Here is a 20,257-nt window from a genome sequence, read left to right on the forward strand (position 1 = left end):
TCTAGAATAGTTCATAGGGTTGACATCTGGGCTGGGGCAGGGAGCACACATTCTTGTCTCAGAACCTTGTGAAATGGCTCTTGCTCCACTGCTGTGTCACATAAGGCATATGAGAAGGAGCGCTGTCTTGCATAAACACATAATTATTGCCAAATTGACCTTTGTTCCCTCTAATGAATATCAGAGGAAATTTTCCACCGTTGGATGACACTGCCAGCCAAACCATCACTCGAACAGGCTTCATTCGGTGACACACCTTGCAGGCACCTTCAGGGACAACATCCAACCTCATGGCCCAAATCCTGTTATTCTGGGTGTTCACTACAGCCTCCACAGTTAACATCGTTTTGTCTGACTAGATGAAGACATTGTCACCAGTGCTCTAAATCTCCTCTGCCATTTTCTTGCACCTGTCCGGTTGCTTTGGAAACGGCCAAAATTAGGTGTCGACATTGCAGTTTTAATGACTTACAATTTAAGTCATCATGCATGACTTGTCATATGATTGTCTGGGAGATATCAAGACTTTTAACCATGTCTTCTGTTCTACTGTGGGTTTCACGACACTTTCTTTTGGACAACATCCACCAATAGTTTCATCCTTACAGATTATTTGTGACCAAGAATGGGCTTGCTATTGATTGAACCTGTCTCTCAGTGGTGTTTCATAACATTATAGACTGTTTTGGGATCAGCACCAATCCTTGAAGCCACATCTTTGATGCTATGTCCTGCTTTTTTTCAGAGCTACAATCTCACTTTACCTGTTAGCTGCCATGTTGAAACATTTTACTCGCTGAATATAAACAAACAATTGTGTGTACATGAACAATTGAATGTTGAGCAGCACATTTTAATTATTTTTGTGCAATTTCAAACTAATTGTAATAAAATAAACTTATTTAAATAATTAAGTATTCTTTACAACACACACTGACATACAATACATTATTTCAAAATATTTTAGTTTTTACCCATTACTTTATATATACTTGTACAGTATATAAAATTGTACTCTATATAACTTAATATGTTATTCTCTCTATCAGTATATTAATATAGTTTTTCTTTTCCTTCTATCTTATTTTTCACTAAGATAAGGACAGATCCAAAGTAACTTTATGCAAAAATATGTACGTATTTATACTCACACACAAACTCACATGCTTATACATATAGAGACATGTAGACATCTATTTATGCACACATACATATACATACACTTATATATAGACATGCACACATACATGCATACGTACGCCTATATTTGTACATAGACATATGCTTTGTCAATATTCTAAGCATACGATTTAACTTTGTATCAAGGTCACAAGCACTTTCACATAGGCACCGATGTGGCTGTGAGGTGAGAAGTTTGCTTCACCACCACATGGTTCTGAGTTCAGTCCCACTGTGTACCACCTTGGACCAGTGTTTTCTACCATACACCAAGGCCAACTGAATGCGTGTAACTGGGTTTTGTAGACAGAAACTGAAAGAAGCCCATCATTGTCTTCACATTGCATGACAAATGATCGTCACTATCATCCAAGCAGTATCATTCATTTCCAATATTCTACAAAACACACCTGACAATGAAGAAATATTATCTTGCTTGGAAACAGGTGAATGTTGGCAACAGGAAGGGCATTCAGCTGCAGAAAATCTGCCTCAGTTTACTCTGTCCAAGCCATGTAAGCATGGATAAGTTGGTGTTAAAATGATGATGATGAAATCTAACTTTATATCTGTAAAAGCTTACCCTTCTCCTCCCTTCAGTGTCTGTAGCAACAGTTTAAAATTGTAGTGGTTCGTTCCATAAGTTTTCTCTCTCCTCGTGTTTATATGAAGAATCTTTTACAATAAAAACAGTATCACTCACTCTAGTTTATATTTATTTTTTATCTTTTACTTGTTTCAGTCATTAGACTGCAGCGATACCTTGAAGAATTTTTGTCAAATGAATCAACTTCCGTACTTATTCTGTCGATCTCTTTTTCTGCATCGCTAAGTTACAGGGATGTAAACACTGCTTGTCAAGCAGTGGTGGGGAATAAATAGACACACAAACGCATGCTCGCGCACATATGTGTATATGTATATATATATATATATATATATATATATATTATGGCTACCCCCTCGTTATCGAATATGGCCATTGCACGAAGCTTAACTGTTACTGGTGCTGTGATCGAATGTGACTTTTTAGCCCAGCTAAAGATCTACAAGATCTATATATATATATATATATATATGTATATGTATATATACACATAACAGAGGTAACAAAGGAATAAAATAATTATCTTATGAACATCATTAGCTTATAGCTATTTCTACTATAAGATGTGGTTGAGGCTCATAGTTGAGTGCCTAAGTAATGCTTTAAGTTTCATCAGTTTCGTGTAAAATAATGAAGTTCATAAGGTATTTGTTTTATTTCTTTGACCATCTCTTCTTATTACTGTGCTGTATCTGACTAAAACACTTCATTCAGAAATTTATGTATAATGCGTACTGCACCAGGTTATTAGTATCACAATGTCTATGTGAAATATATATATATATATATATATATATATATATATATATATATATGAAGGGCTTTTTCCAGTTGTCTACCAAATCCACTCACAAGGCTTTGGTTGGGCTGAGGCTATAAAAGACATGCATGGGTTTGAACCCAGAATTATGCAGTTGAAAAGCAAACATTAATTATTTTTTTAATTTTTATCTTCTGTAACTTTTCTTCATAATTATCTTATTCATTAATTTCAATCTTTTAATCATTATTTTAATAATGTATTTTTTATCAAATACGATTTAATTACTAAATAAATTTTCATATTTTATGTTTAATTTGACTATTTATTATATAATTACATGTTTTTAGCAATTTTTAGTTGGTCTTGATATTTATATGTAATTAGACTTTTCTGTTAGAAAGAATTATTTACTTTTCTCAAGATTTAGTCTATTTGAAATATGAATGTTTAATTTGTAATAAGTATAAGCAAATTTATTATTAAGTATTATATATATATATAAATGTGTGTGTGTATGTGTATCTATAAATGTGTGTGTGTGTATATATATATATTTATATATATATATATATAAATGTGTGTGTATGTGTATCTATAAATGTATGTATATATATATATATATATGTGTGTGTGTATATGTAGGTATGTGTATATGTATGTGTGTGTAGATATATACACATACTCATACAACTGAGTGTATGTGTATATATATATGTGTATATATATATACACACACACATACACACACTTTCACTTGAATATAAAAAATCATTATGATTTTGTTTATAAAGTTACAAATATATGTGTATTTACAAAAGAAATAGTAAAAATTTGGATCAATTATTAATTTTATAATGTTAATAAATCAGTTATTTGTAAGATATTAATTTACAAAAAATCAAAACTAATCCCACACCAGTAATTTGTTTGTTAATTCTACCAGCTTGACATTTTAGAATTTCAATAGATTGTCACCTTTATATCTGACAGCTGTCAGATCAGATTGAAGCCCGTTGCAGCCTCTTGGCTTGCCAGTTCTCAGTCAAACCATTCAACCCATGCCAGCATGGAAAGTGGATGTTAAATGATGATGATGATGACCATGAGATTGAATATTGAATATTTTTGTCTTTCAATCTCCATATTAGAGTTGCTAAGGAAGTACTCAGTGCTTCCGATTTTTATTTGAAGGAGCTTAAATGGTTTTGCCATCTTGATTTAAATTATGTTGTCCTGTTCCCAAACATAGTGATATACTTTGTTGTAAGCGGAGACAGAACATATCTTGCATTTGCATAATCAACTGATGAAATAATGGCATTTCTATTCACTATTGTCATCATTTAACGTCCATTTTCTAGTGTCAGCTTTGGCAAGTTTTGTACAGTTGAATGTCCTTCCTTATACCAACCACCTTAAGGGGCTGGGCATAATGGTGGATACAAGGTGTTGAGAATGATTGTAGATGTGTGAGTATGGTAGAGGGGAGAGTTTTCCGGAGACACAGAATGTGTTCAGTAAGAATGTGTTCAGTAAGAATAATGTGGAAAAGAAGGGATGGAAGGTTCCAAGGGAGGAAGAAGTAACTGGTAGTGCAAAGAAGGTTGGGGAGTAATATGTGCTGATTCTACTCCCAAGTGATTACAGATGCTGAGTAGTGCCATAGATAGAGAAGTAATGGAGGAGGAGTTTATGGGACTAAAATGTAGGGATTCTTGACAGAACAATAGATTACAATGCAGAGAATGTTTTCAGGACATCATTTTTGTTGTAGTGGATAGGTCTTAAGAATAGTGAATTGCTAGCCTTCTCAGTCCTTTGTTATGTCCTCCATGGGACAATATTTTGAGATCTGCCTTCACTACTTCATCTCATGTTTTCCTAGGCTTGCCCATTCCACAAGTTCCATCCACTTTAAGTGAGCAGCACTTCTTTATGCAACTGTCCTCATCCCTCTGCATCTGATTCCTCTTAATTTTTCTCTCAGTACTTTAGCACTTTGTCATACATATACACTGATATTGCACATCCATTAGAGTATACTCACTTATTCCTTTCTAATTTATACATGTAGTATTGTTGTTCATGCACAAGCATCATACAATGTCTTTCACTCTGAGAGAGATACCTTTTGTAGCCAGCAAAGATGATAGCTCTCTGAACTTTCTCCATCCTTATTTTAGGGTCTGTACTTTCAAAACATCCTCCTCTGCTGCTAATTAGATCATCCATATAACAGAAACTATCTTCTTCCTCTAGGCAGCCTCCAGAGCATTTAAATAAATCTATTTTTCATTGTTCCTTAATGTTTTTTGCTCCTGCACAACTTTCACATACATTATTTCTATTAACCCTCCTGTAATTCCTCTGTACGTTTTGTATGTCCATAGTTTCTACTGAATACACCATACAGAATTCCTGCCATATTAAGGCAGCAAGTGGCAGAATTATCAGTGCTTTGGACTGAATAATTGGTGGCGTTTCTCCCAGATCTTTATGTACTGAATTTAAATACCACTGAAATCAACTTTCCCTTTCATCCTTCAGGGTCAACAAAATAAATTACCAGTCAAGACTTGGGGTTGATATAATCAACATCTAAAGGCAAATTTACTGCAGTTACTGTGGAGTTAAAGCTATGGCTTTAAAATACCCAGAGTTACCTCTCTCCAGTATTTGCCATAGAAGAAAGCTAAAGAACCAGAAACTCTGCATCTAGAAATCCAATAGGGGGCAACACTGGGCAGATATGGTGTTTTTACACCGTTTACCATAAAAAGAGAATTATTTTCCCCACTTTAACTGCAGTGAATTTTCCTTTAGAAGTTGAAATATATCATGATTATATTTTTTTTACATACTACACTTAACTGATTATAGTAGTGGACATCATCATCATTCTAATGTTCACATTTCCATACTTGCATGGAGACAGATATTTGTACAGCTGGATGCTCTTTTTGTCACCAACCTTCACTTGTTTCCAAGTAAGGTAATATTTCCCCAAGACCAGATATGTTTTTACAGAAGACAGGAACTGAAGGACACCAGTTGCATGGTGGTGACACTTGTTTACAACTTTCACATAACACACATTCATGTGTGTGTGTTTTGGTCTCCTTGCCTTGACTTTTCATAACTTCCATCTACTGAATTATGTGGGAGAATTTTTTATGTTTGTAAATCTGATACTATAAAGCCTACCTGTGAAGGTAGAGTTTATAATATCAGATTATGAGGTAGTGTTGTGTTCTTGAGCAAGACGCTTTATTTCATGGTGCTCAAATTCACTCAGCTGTAGAAATGAGTTGCGATGTCACTGGTTCCAAGCTGTATCAGCCTTTGCTTTTTGCTTGGATAACATCTGTGGCATGGAGAGAGGAGGCTGGTATGCATGGGCAACTGCTGAGGGGAACTTTCTAGGTGCAATCCCATGGTCGTTCATGACCAAAGGTTTTTTTTTTAATAAACCCTACATACACCACTGGATATGTTTCTATTTTACTTGTTTCAGTCATTGAACTATGGTTGTGCCGAGGCACCATTGTGAAGGGTTTAATCAAACAAATCAACCCCAAAACTTACTTTTTAAAGTCTGGTGCTTATTTAATTAGTCTTTTTTTATGAACTGCTAAGTTATGGGGGATATAAACAAGCCAACACTGGTTTCTAAGTAGTGGAAGGGGACCAGCACAAATAAATATATAAATGGTTATGTGGTAAGAAGCTTGCTTCTCAAACACGTGGTTTTGGGTTCAGTCCTACTGCATGACACCTTGAGCAAGTGTCTTCTACTATAACCTCAGGCTACTGAAGCCTTTTGAGTGGATTTGGTGGATGGAAACTAAAAGAAGCCTGTTGGGTGTATATAAAACCAAGAAAGTGAGAACAAATTTCAAAGGTCAGTGTTCATATTCACTAAATATATTTCAAAGTGTCAGAATATTCCACAGCATACATAAGTGCATTTGTATACACAAGATATAATATAAAAATTTATACATATATAAATACATAAATATACTTGCGAGATTGTATGTCCGTATTAAAATCAATGAGGATATTAAAATATGCAGATGGTGAATAGTAATCCAAATAGATGAGAAAGTTGGCATAAAATGACTTTAAAAAGAATCTTGAGCAGGTGCAAAGTCTGACAGCCATTTTGAGAAGATATAGGTTGGTATGGGCGACTTAATTCCAACTATAACAATCATCTATATATTTTTCTCATCAGAGTTAATCTAAAGGATTTATAAAAGTTATTTAAATCTTAAAAGTTTTAAGTAACATGAGAAATTTAAGAATTTAAAAAACCTGAACATTGTGTCGGAACATGTTTTAATAAATTATGAAGCTAAAGATAATAGTGTTTTAAGATTAATCCAAATACATAAAGGATAACTAGGTTAAAATATAAACTGATTATATTTGGAGAAAAATTAAAAAGTTGATAAATATTTATGTCTACAAAGAATAATGACATCCAAGATCTTAAGTAAAAATTTTTGTCAGCACAGAGTATATAGATTGCTTCTTTTGTGCATAATTTACAGTTTCTGGTGTGGTTTCCATTATAATAGACCAATCTAGACTGAATTTTTTGTTGTGCATTTTCAATTTATTAATGTGGGCAGCTAGTACAGTTGAATTTTTTGTTTCTTGTGTGTGCCCTATATCTGGTCTTAAAACAGTAGTACTTCCTATATATATCTTTTTTGGTTCACTAATGGTTGAAACCTCAACTTTATATATGACATCTCTCCTTAAACAGAAACCCTTTAAGGGACATAGTTCCTGGTTATGGAAATTACATGTTTTATTTCCATGCTTTGCCTTTATATTTTTAATATCAGGATTCTTATTACTCTTCTTATTAAGATCAGCTATATTGTCATCTCTATCAATACTATTATTTCTAAGTTTAAATCTATTGTTGGCTGCAATAATAAATCCTAGGTTGAGCATGGTTTAGTACAATAATTTAAGGCAGGACCTATTAAAGATGGAATGATATTTATGGCCTGATGGGAAATTCCTGTCAATAATCCTAAAAAATAATTTAGGGCAGTTTATAACTTGAAGGGAAAAAGGTAGGGTGAACCAGATACTTGTATGTTTCCTCACCAAGTTGTTCCTGTTCTGCCCAGTATAGTCATTATAATTAAATGAAGTATACTATGGTGTCGGTTCTTATGCTCAGGGTGGGGGGTTGTTCAAGGGCGATGTGTCAATGTTTAATTTCGCAATATTTGGAAAACATTTGCCTAATTTATTTTTAAATATTGTATTCTTAATATATTTTCTTATTGAATCCACTGTCCTTCAATGCTGTATTATAAAAGGGTGAAAAGTTTAAAAACATCTTTTCGTTAGCAGATAAGTTGTCGATTCTTATTGACACACCTTTGACTACCCCATTAATAACACGTTGGGGATAATTTGATGAGGTGTGGATATACTTAATGGTTTTATTAGGCTTATGGTAAGGGTAAAATAAGCCATTATCTAAATTTAATGTTACATCCAAAATGTTAACACATTTAGTGACATTTTCAAATATAATATCTAAGTTATATAACTTTAAAAATTTTATTAGTCTTTTCTTTACCCTACCATTTGCTTGTGTAGAGGAGCTGGAAATAGTGAATAACGCATCGTCTCTATACAAACCTCTGCTGATATTAGGGAATTCTTCCTTAATTTTAGACAGTAAGAACAAGCCAACAATGTCAGTGACCTGGGCAGAGTCCAAGCTTCCCATTGTAACATCAAAGTTGTCTTGAAGTTCACATTGGGTGCAGGTCCTTTATCTGAAAGATATCAGTGCTATCCTTGAGGTAAAAATATTTTCTCTGATGGTGTAATATCAGTAAAATTCTCCACAAAAGTGATTGCTTTATCAAGCAGGTCCAGCTTAATAGATTGGTAGTAATTACTAATGTTGAATTGTATAAAGTGAGTTTTCCATTTATTATTCAATGAGCAGAACCAAGTTATGATGTCCCCTGTGTATAGCCAAAGTGGAAGTTCCATATTTCTTCTAACACAAGGGATAATTCTATCAATAATAGACTTACTAATTCTGCCCAAGTCAGATTTGGTTGGGCAAATTAGTATAACAGTGGGTTTGCTCTCAAAGTTAGCTTTGTGATCCTTAAATGTGAAATGTAGGATTTTACTGGCATATGGTTCTATCCTGTCTGATAATTTTAGCTCCTTAAAGTCAGTGTTTCTTATTAATTTCATTCAGTCTGTTTGTTATCAGCAACTATTTTATATTTAGAGTTCAATTCCTTCAGAATAAAGGTATTATAAGCATCGATTGGTAGTGAATATAGGTTTCCTGTTTTATCAGAAAGAACATGTAGGTTATCAGTTTTTTTTATTTGGGAGATAATATCAGTTAATTTGTTCTGAATGTGATTTGTGTGTGTGTGTTTGTGTCCCATCACCATTTGACAACCAGTGTTGGTGTGTTACCCCCCCCCCCTCACTGTAACTTTGCAGTTTGGCAAAGAGACCAACAGAATAAGTACTAGGCTTCAAAAATAAGTCCTGAGGTTGATTTGTTCAGCTAAAACCCCTCGTGATTGTGCTCCAGCTTGGCCACAGTCAAATGACTGAAACATATAAAAGATATATGTATGTGAATATATATATGTGTGTGTGTGTGTACATATATATATATATATATATATATCGACTGAGAGAGAGAGAGAGAGAGATCTTTTACATGTTTACACGCTCCTAGAAATTGAAAGCAAGATCAAACTCTCTCATGAAACGGAAAGAGCAGAGAGAGAAGGGCTGTGGAAAGCATAAAAACAAATCCCAAAGCTTTCTATAAATTCTCAAAAGGAAACAGCTACAATACAATATAAAATAGGACCATTGTTCCAAGGAAATGACTCACTGACAGCAGATCCAGGAAGGATAAGTGAAATACTCAGTGAACAATTTAAAAGTGTCTTCACTTCCCACCTCGGACACATGCAGATAAAAAATCCAGCTGAATTCTTTGATATTGCAACTCTAAAAAAGAAGGCGCCAGCCATCAATTACATCAACATTGAGGAAACAGATGTAACAGCAGCCATTGATGAAATGAGTTCATGCTCTGCCACTGATCCTGATGGCTTCCCAGCTATTCTCCTGAAGTCGTGTAAGCAGGCTTTAGCGAAACCACTTCAGATACTCTTCCACAGTTTCCTTGCATGTGGTATACTTCTTAAAAAGCTGAAAGACGGTATTATATGCCCTATCCACAAAGGAGGAAGCAGAGCAGAAGCCAAAAACTACAGGCCAATCTCTCTAACTTCGCATATCAGTAAAGTCATGGGGAAAATCATCAGAAAGAAGTTGATAATGTTCTAGAAGAAAATGACCTACTGAACAATACTCAGCATGGCTTCTGCCCAGGAAGAAGCTGCCTCACACAGCTCCTTTGGCACTATGACTGGGTTTTGAAACAGCTGCTTGACCATTCAGATGTCAGCATAGCAAAGGCATTTGATAAGGTAGATCATGGCATAAGTCATAAGCTATGAAACCTTGGCATTGTTGGCAAACTGGGAGAGTGGCTGCATGACTTCCTTGAAAAGAGAAGTCAGGTAGTTGCAGCCAATGGCACCCTTTCTGAGGAAACTGAAATTGTAAATGGTGTTCTGGGGCCATTACTGTTCATAATAGCCCTTGTAGACATGCCCACAGTCACTCGGACAGCCACTATCACTAGCTATGCTGATGATGCAAAATTATCACAGGCAATACAAAACCAAGAGGATGTCACAAACTTACAGCAGGACCTAAACTCAATATGCAAGTGGGCTGAAATAAACAATATGCAGTTTAATGCTGGAAAATTTCAAGCACTGCACTATCAACTCTACAATCCCAGAGTCACAGGCAGTGAAAGTCTTGGGGATCAGTATGTGCAATGACACATCATTTCATATGCACATAAGCAAGATGGCAGCAAAGTGCAGACAACTGACAGGATGGATACTGAAATCCTTCAAGACGAGACCAAAAAAACTATGTTGACCCTGTGGAGAACCTTTGTTCTCATCTGCCTGGACTACTGTTCCCAGTTATGGCCACCACATAGTGCCAAACTAACAGTGGAGCTTGAAGCAGTCCAATGCCACTACACTAAAAAGATTGAAACAGTACAGTGGATGAGCTATAGGGTTAGGGTGAGAGAACTACAGCTCTATTCCCTGGAGCGAAGGCATGAGAGATATGCAAGGGCTAGTACCTAACTTTGGCATTGAGTGTTATACAAATGCCAGAACTGGCTGCCATTGTATTGTACCAAAGATACTGTCCACATCTAAGCCCGTTGTTGGATGTATAAAAGACAAATTAGAGTGAAAAAAACCATAGAAGGCTTGTGTTATATGGTTAAAGAATATATTATTGGTTTTCTGTGGCATTTTCTGTCTCACGTGTTTTGATATATATCAAAACATGAGACCAAAAATGCCACTGAAAACCAATAATATATTATTAACCATATAACACAAGTCATCTTTAGTTTTTTCATTCTATTTTGTCTTATATATATATATATATGTATATCATCATCGTTTAACATCTGCTTTCCATAGCTGGATGCCCTTCCTAACGCCAACCACTCCGAGAGTGTAGTGGGTGCTTTTATGTTCCACTGGCACGAGGGCCAGTCAGGTAGTACTGGCAATGGCCATGCCCAAATGGTGTTTTTTTTGTGCCACCTGCACAGGAGCCAGTCCAGCGGCACTGGCAACAAGTTCGCTTGAATGTTTTTTCACGTGCTACCAGCATAAGTGCCAGTAAGGCAACGCAGGTAATGATCACGCTCAAATGGTGCTTTTTACGTTCCACTGGCACGGAAGCCAGTTTGTTACTCTGGCAACAATCGCGCTTGGATGGTACTCTTAGTGCTCCACTAGCACGGATGCCAGTCATCGAATTCGATTTTGATTTCACTTGCCTCAACAGGTCTTTGCAAGCAGAGTTTAGTGTCCAATGGAGGAAAGGTACACATAAGTGTACTGGTTGCACCCCAGGCATAGGCCACAAGGTTATGGTCTCATTTGGCTTGCCGAGTCTTCTCAAGCACAGCATATTTCCAAAGGTCCCAGTCACTAGTCATTGCCTCGGCGAGGCCCAATGTTCAAAGGTCATGCTTCACCACCTCATCCCAGGTCTTACTGCGTCTACCTCTTCCACAGGTTCCCTCAACTGCTAGGGTGTGGCACTTTTTCACACTGCTATCCACATCCATTCTCGCCACATGGCCATACCAGCACAGTAATCTCTTGCAAACCACATCTGATGCTTCTTAGGTCCAACTTTTCTCTCAAGGTACTTACACTCTGTCGAGTATGTACACTGACATTACACATCCATCGGAGTATTCTGGCTTCATTCCTTGTGAGCTTACGCATGTCCTCAGCAGTCACAGCCCATGTTTCACTGCCATGTAGCATGGCTGTTCATACACATGCGTCATACAGTCTACCTTTTACTCTGAGCGAGAGGCCCTTTGTCATATATACCAGAGCGTTGTGATTGAATTCGGTAGGTGGAAGTTACTGCCGTGTGTGTATATGTGCATGTAGGTGCTTGTGCCTCTCCGAAAGAGAGAGAGAGGGATATATATATATATCTGATATCTGATTTGATTTGATTTCCACTTGCCTCAACAGGTCTTCACAAGTGGAGTTTTGTGTCCCAAGAAGGAAACGTATGCATAAGTCGACTGGCTACATCCCAGGTAGAGGCCATGGGTTATGGTCTCACTAGTCCTGCCGGGTCTTCTCACGCACAGCATACTTCCATAGGTCTCGGTCTCTAGTCATTTCCTCGGTGAGACCTAAAGTTCGAAGGTCGTTCTTCACCACCTCGTCCCAGGTTTTCCTGGGTCTGCCTCTTCTGCAGGTTCCCTCAACCGCTAGGGTGTGGCACTTTTTCACACAACTATCTTCAGACATTCTCGTCACATGACCATACCAGCGCAAACGTCTCTCTTGCACACAACAACTGATGCTTCTTAGGTCCAACTTTTCTCTCAAGGTACTTACACTCTGTCGAGTATGAACAATGACATTACACATCCATCAGAGCATACTGGCTTCATTTCTTGCGAGCTTACGCATATCCTCAGCAGTCACAGCCCATGTTTCACTACCATGTAGCATGGCTGTATGTACACATGCATCATACAGTCTGCCTTTTACTCTGAGCAAGAGGCCTTTTGACACCAGCAGGGGTAACAGCACTCTGAACTTTGCTCAGGCTATTCTTACTCTAGCAGTTACACTTTCAGCACACCCACCTCCGCTACTGACTTGGTCACCTAGGTAACGGAAGCTATCAACTACTTCTAGTTTTTCTCCCTGGAATGTGGTAGAAGTTGGTCTCTGAACATTTTCAGTGTTTATTACTCCTGAGCATCTGCCACAAACAAAAACTATTTTCCTAGATAGCCTTCCTTTGACATTGCTGCACCTCTTATGTGTCCATAGCTTACACTTGGTAAGCTATGGACACATAAGAGGTGCAGCAAAGGGCCTCTCGCTAAAGGGTAAAAAGTAGACTGTATGACGCATGTGTATGAACAGCCATGCTACATGGCAGTGAGACATGGCTGTAACTGTTGAGGACATACGTAGACTTGAAAGAAATGAAGCTAGTATGCTCCGATGGATGTGTAATGTCAGTGTGCATACTCGACAGAGTGTAAGTACCTTGAGAGAAAAGTTGGACCATATATATATATATATATATATATATAATATATATATATATATATATATATATATATATATATGACAAAGGGCCTCTCTCTCAGAGTAAAAGGTAGACTGTATGACGCATATGTACAAACAGCCATGCTGTATATTGATATATATATAGTGTTTGAGACCTTTTTTTGAAAGGGTGATTTATATATATATATAAATATATTGGGTTGGTGCATAATTATATATATATACATATATATACATACATATGTATGTATATATATATGTATATTTATATATACATATATGTATATATCTATACATATAAATTTGACATGGGTGATTCTTTCTTGTCTTGGGATTCACAGTCAAATTGCTGGGTGGGATTGCATGAAAAATTACATGTGTAGAATGATTCAGTGGTGATGCTGGGCTTTGTATTTTTCATAGCTCCCATGGTTACTGAGATAATCTACTATAATAATACTCTTGTGTTTATGAATGAGAAAGGAAGGGATGATGTCATACTTGGTAGTGAGATGATGAAAATTGTATACTGAAAAAGTAAATCTAGCATATATATATATATGTGTGTGTATAGAGATGTGTATATATGTCATATATATATTATATAAAATCCGTTCTGTCTGTCTGTATGTCATCTAGGATCTCGGGCATCCTCCATCCGATTGCACTGAAATTTGATATGTAGATACTGACGCTATCAGGGCGTGTATAAGTCTTGAAGAAATTACAAAAATCGATTCCAGGTGAGAATGCAATCGATAAAGCCGTGGGAATGTGCATTTGTACACGCACATACATCAGCTATTGCGATCGATACGCGTACACGAGAAAAATGCACGTGCATTTTGCGCAAAAAAAGCCGGCTGGCTTGAAATAATATCACAAAATGCAGAATATTTGAGAGACCAAACAAGTAAGATGCAAAAGAGATATTTTCTTCAAACTTAGCATGAAGGAAGGAAAGACTATTTGGTTTCTCAAGAAGTTTTTTTTTTTTTTTTTTTGCCTTAACTTTGTTTAACAAAACCAAAAATTTTATTGAAATAAAGGCATGCTTAATTATTTTTTAATGAAAAGAAAACTCTGATTTCTTTTTATTCAAGGAAGAAAATACTATTTTCTTGCTAATAAATGATTTTTGTTGCCTTACAGCTTTAAACCAAAAAAGTGTGCGTTTTAGCAAAAGAAAGCCATTATTGTATTCAATCAAGATTTTTTGAGCTTTATTTCATCATCGTTTTTGTCCTGCTTGTCTTCTGTCAACCTGTACATAACTGCATCTTCCATGTTTTGTTGTTTTTGTACTGCTTAAAAGCTTACTGTTTAAACTATGTTTGTGTTCTCCCAGTCAACAGCCTTATCATTACTGGTACTTTAAACACTTCAGTTGCATATTTGTGTGAATAAAATCGTTTTTCTTTGCAATAGGAAAAAAGTCTATCTTTTTGGATGGGGGTGTTTAGCTCTCATATATATATAAATATGTGTGTCTGTGTGTGTGTATGTATATATATATATATATATGTGTGTGTTTGTATGTATATATATATATATATATATACATACACATGTGTATATATATATATGTGTGTGTATATGTTTGTATGTATATGTCTATATGTATATATATATGTTTGTATGTAAATGTATATATAGATAGAGAGAGAGAGAGAGCAATAAGGAAATGGAGGGGATCAATAGGTGGTTCATCAACTTTTAGACATTATATTATGTCAACTTATTTATTTACTAAAATGACAATTACAAGAATATACATACATATGTATATGTTTTATATATAAATATATGTATGTTTATATATATATATATATATATGTATGTTTATATATATATATATGTATGTATGTTTATATATATAATATGTATGTATGTTTTTATATATATATATATATATATATGTATGTATGTTTATATATATATATATGTATGTATGTTTATATATATATATATATATATATATATGTATGTATTTTATATATATATAATATATATATGTATGTATGTTTTTATATATATATATATATATATGTATGTATGTTTATATATATATTATATATATATGTATGTATGTTATATATATATATGTATGTATGTTTATATATATATATATATATATATATATGTATGTATGTTATATATATATATATATATATGTATGTATGTTTTATATATTATATAATATATATGTATGTATGTTTATATATATATATATATATATATGTATGTATGTTTTATATATATAATATATATATATATGTTTTTATATATATATATATATATATATGTATGTATGTTTATATATATATATATATATAGTTTTTATATATATATATATATGTATGTATGTTTATATATATATATATATATATGTTTTTATATATATATATATATATATGTTTTTATATATATATATATATATGTTTTTATATATATATATATATGTATGTATGTTTATATATATTATATATATGTTTTTATATATATATATATATATATATATATATATATATGTATGTATGTTTATATATATATATCAATGATTGTCTGAAATCTCATCCGGAGAGATCCGCACTTGTTGCAAAAGCGTTACAGCGATATGATATGGATGTTGTAGCGTTAGCCAAAACAAGAATTCATGGAAAGGGGAATTTCTTAGAGAAATCTGCTGGGTATCATTTCTTTTGGAGTGGTAGAGAGGAGACCTATAAGAGAGAATCAGGAGTGGGATTTGGTATCAAAACCACACTGGTTTCAAAACTTGAGGAACTACCATGTGATCATTTGGATCGTTTGATGTCTTTAAGACTTCAATTAAGAAAAGGTCGCTATACAACACTCATAAGTGCATATGCTCCAACTATGAATTCATCAGAGGATGATAAACTTGCCTTCTATCTATTACTTACAGAGATTATTTGCAGTATCCCCAATGATGACAAAGTTGTCATTTTAGGTGATTTTAATGCTCATGTTGATCCAGATTCGGAGACTTAGGGTATCTTAGGAAAACATGGGGTTGGGAGTTCCAACAGTAATGGTTTACTGCAGTTACAAATGTACGTAGAGATGGATTTTTGTGTCATGAATAAAATGTTTCAACTAAAGAATAAGTAGTAAATGACTTGGATGCACCCTGGTTCTAAGAAATAGCATCTTATAAATTACGTCCTCACCAGGAAAACGAGATACTAGGGACTTTGCTATTGTACGAGTGATGCGTGGTGCAGAGTACTGGACTGACCATAGGCTTTTGCGTACCAAGGTGAAAGTTTTTGTCAAGCCTAAGGTTAGAGCAAATAATGACAAGTTACCTAAATGGAATGATGTCAATAGACTTAAGATTCCGTCAGTACGCAATGAGTTTGTGAATGAGATAAACAATTTGTCCTGTGATGGAAGGTGGAAGTCATTCAAAGAAAAAGTATACAAGATTTGTAGTAACATTCTTAGCTTTGTTGTAAAAAAAAAACACCAAGATTGGTTTGATGATAATGATGAAGAAGTTAATCTTATCTTAGAGAAGTGAAAGGCATTTAACAAGTTTCAACATGTTGACATGTCAATGAACAGGACAGTGGCTACATATTTCAAAGCAGTAAAAGCAACAGTGCAGAAGAAGCTACGGATGATGCAGGAAAATTGGTGGAGTGGTAGATGCAATGAAATCCAAGTAGCCTCAAATGCTAACAATTCCAAACTTTCTTACTCATCACTTCGAAGCAAGGATGGCACAGAATTACTAACAAATCCTAAAGATATTGTTGGAAGAGGGAAAGAACATTTTGATGAGTTGCTCAGTAGACCCACTGAAGCTGACCTCTCTTTTCTTGATAATATACCTGAGAGACCAATAAAACATCTTATAGCAGAAGTTCCAAACCTGGCTGAAATAAAAGCAGCAATCAGGAAATTGAACAATGGAAAGGCCCCTGATATGGATGGACTAGGTGCAGGGATATATATGGTGATCATCTTTGTGCAATATTGATGGATGTGATTCAGAGGGTTTGGCAAAGTGAAGAGGTTCCGGATTGTTGTGATGCAACTATGGAGATGCTATATAAATCTAAAGGTGGAAAGGATGTCTGTGATAATTATCACGGCATCTGTCTGTTAGCTGTTGCTGGAAAGGTCCTCTGTAGGGTAATGCTGGATAGATTGCTTCTGCACATTGCTGATGGGGTTCTACCAGAATCACAATGTGGGTTTAGGGATAGTAGGAGTACTATGGATATGATATTTTCAGCCAGAGAGTTGCAAGAGAAGTGCATCAAATAGGATATGGACTTATACAAGGTTTTCATTGATGTAACAAAAGTGTTTGATTCTATCAATAGAATTGCACTTTGGGAGGTCCTGAAAAAGCTAGGATGACCTGAAAAATTTGTGAGAATGCTTAGACAATTTTATGACAAGATGTAAGTGAGAGTTCATGTTGGAGGTACCTTATCAGATCCAATTTCTGTAGAAAATGGTGTAAAACAAGGTGATATTCCTGTTCTTACACTGTTTGCTATATATTTTGCAATAAGTCTTTCAAATAGCTTTTGAAGATTGCCTTAAAGGGGTCTATAAAAGATATAGAACAACAGGAAAACAGTTTAATCTCAAAAGACTGTGCTAAAACAAAAGTTTTACATTCTCACCTTGTTGAGTTTCTGTATGCAGATGATTGTGATTTGTTGGCATATTCTCAGAAAGATATGCAGCATATGGTGAATGTGATTTGTGCAGCATTGGATCTAACAATCAATCTAAAAAAAACTGTTATAATGTACCAACCTGCTCCCTCCAAGATGTATGTGGAACCTTTTATAACTGTGCCTAGATTTATTTATTTAGGAAGTACCTTGAGCACTGCTGGTCTTCATGAAATTTCATACAGAATAAGCAGGGCTAGTAGTGCTTTTGGTAGGCTTGATAGGTGTCTGTGGAAACAGGATAATATATCTTCACAAATTAAAGTTATATAAAGGTATATAACACGTGCGTCCTCCCATCTTTACTATATGGAAGTGAGGCATGGGTTGTTTACCATAGGCAGGTAAGGCAATTGGAACGATATCATCAATACTGTCTGAGAAAAGTTTGGGGGATAAACTGGAAAATGGTCATTAATAATGTGGAGGTGCTTTTGCAAAGATGTTTGAGGTGGGGAGGACATTTGGTAAGGGTGAGTGATGAGCAACTGCCCAAGCAGCTATTGTATGGTGAGCTGGAAGATGGTAGGAGAGCAGCGCATAAGCCTAAACTAAGGTTTAAAGATTGCCTTAAAAATGCTCTAATACAAACAGGAATTGCAACTGGTAATTGGGAGAGGGTGGCACAAGACTGTGATGGCTGGAGGAAGATAGTGCATGATGGTTGTTCGAGGTTTGAGAGGGAGAGAGTGAAGTATGAGAGAATTAGGAGGTGGGACCTGTGGAAAGTGAGACAGTGTTGCTTTTTATGTGTGGGGTTTTGTGGGAGGCCTGGTGAGCTATCAAAAATCTCACAGAAATCGACCCATGATAAACAATGATGTAGCTATTAAACTTCACAACAGAACATGTGTAAAATGTGGAAGGGTGTCCCTCTCGGTTGGAGACCTAAAAAGACACATTAAGAGAGTGCATATGATGGAACTTGTTTCTCCTGCCAGCCAGCACAGTTGTCTAGTATGTAATAAAATGTGTAAAAGCTTGGCTGGGCTGAAAAGTCATATAAGGGCATCACATGGCAACAGTAATGAATCATTTCAGTAAGTCTTCTTGGCAATGGTTTTTCTCATGTTACAAGTGTGCAGCTATGATGTATATATGTGTATTATATATGTGTATGTATATATGTATGTGTGTATATATATATATATGTTTGTATGTATATATGTATGTATATCATCATCCTCATATATATATATATGCATGTGTATATATATATGTAAATATATATATGTATATAATACAAATAAGAAAATGGAGGAACAGATTCATTTCAATCATCGACTTACAAATATTACCAATTCATATTATTTATTAACTACTTAAATAGGAACATACAAATCCAACAAAATAAAACAATATACACCTTATGTATATTATTATATATATATACTTATATATATGTATATATATATATATAATATTATATATGTATATATATATATATATATATATATATATATATATATATATATATGTATATACACTTATGTATATATATATATATATGTATGTATATATATATATATATGTATGTATATATATATATATGTATATATGTATATACACTTATGTATGTATATATATATATATATATATGTATATACACTTATGTATATATATATATTATATATATGTATATACACTTATGTATATATATATATATATATATATGTATATAACTTATGTATATATATATATATATGTATATACACTTATGTATATATATATATATATATATGTATATACACTTATGTATATATATATATATATATATGTATATACACTTATATATATATGTATATATATATATGTATATACACTTATGTATATATATTATATATATATATATATATATATATTATGTTATATATATATATATATAATATGTATATATATATGGTATATATATATATATTATATATATGTATATATATATGTATATATATATATATGTATATATATATGTATATATATATATTATATATATGTATATATATATGTATATATATATATGTATATACACTTAGGTATATATATATTATATATATATATATATTCTTGTGTATGTGTATTTTGTTTCATATTTATATTTGCATTTTTATATTTTTATAATTGTACTTTATAATCTCTGACGAGGCCTTGAGATAGATATATATATATATAAGTAACTCATTTTTAACTACATATTACCTCAATACATCTGACTAATATAGACAGAATGAAA

At 34.0% G+C, this 20,257-nt stretch overlaps 1 protein-coding gene across 1 annotated transcript in view; it reads left to right on the forward strand.

The window, feature by feature from the left end:
- The window catches only part of LOC115222450, a 37,121-nt gene that overhangs the window by 5,572 nt on the left and 11,292 nt on the right, over positions 1–20,257 (forward strand). The window lies entirely within an intron of this gene.

The sequence above is a fragment of the Octopus sinensis genome, linkage group LG20, assembly GCF_006345805.1.
Source record: "Octopus sinensis linkage group LG20, ASM634580v1, whole genome shotgun sequence".
Classification (NCBI taxonomy): domain Eukaryota; kingdom Metazoa; phylum Mollusca; class Cephalopoda; order Octopoda; family Octopodidae; genus Octopus; species Octopus sinensis.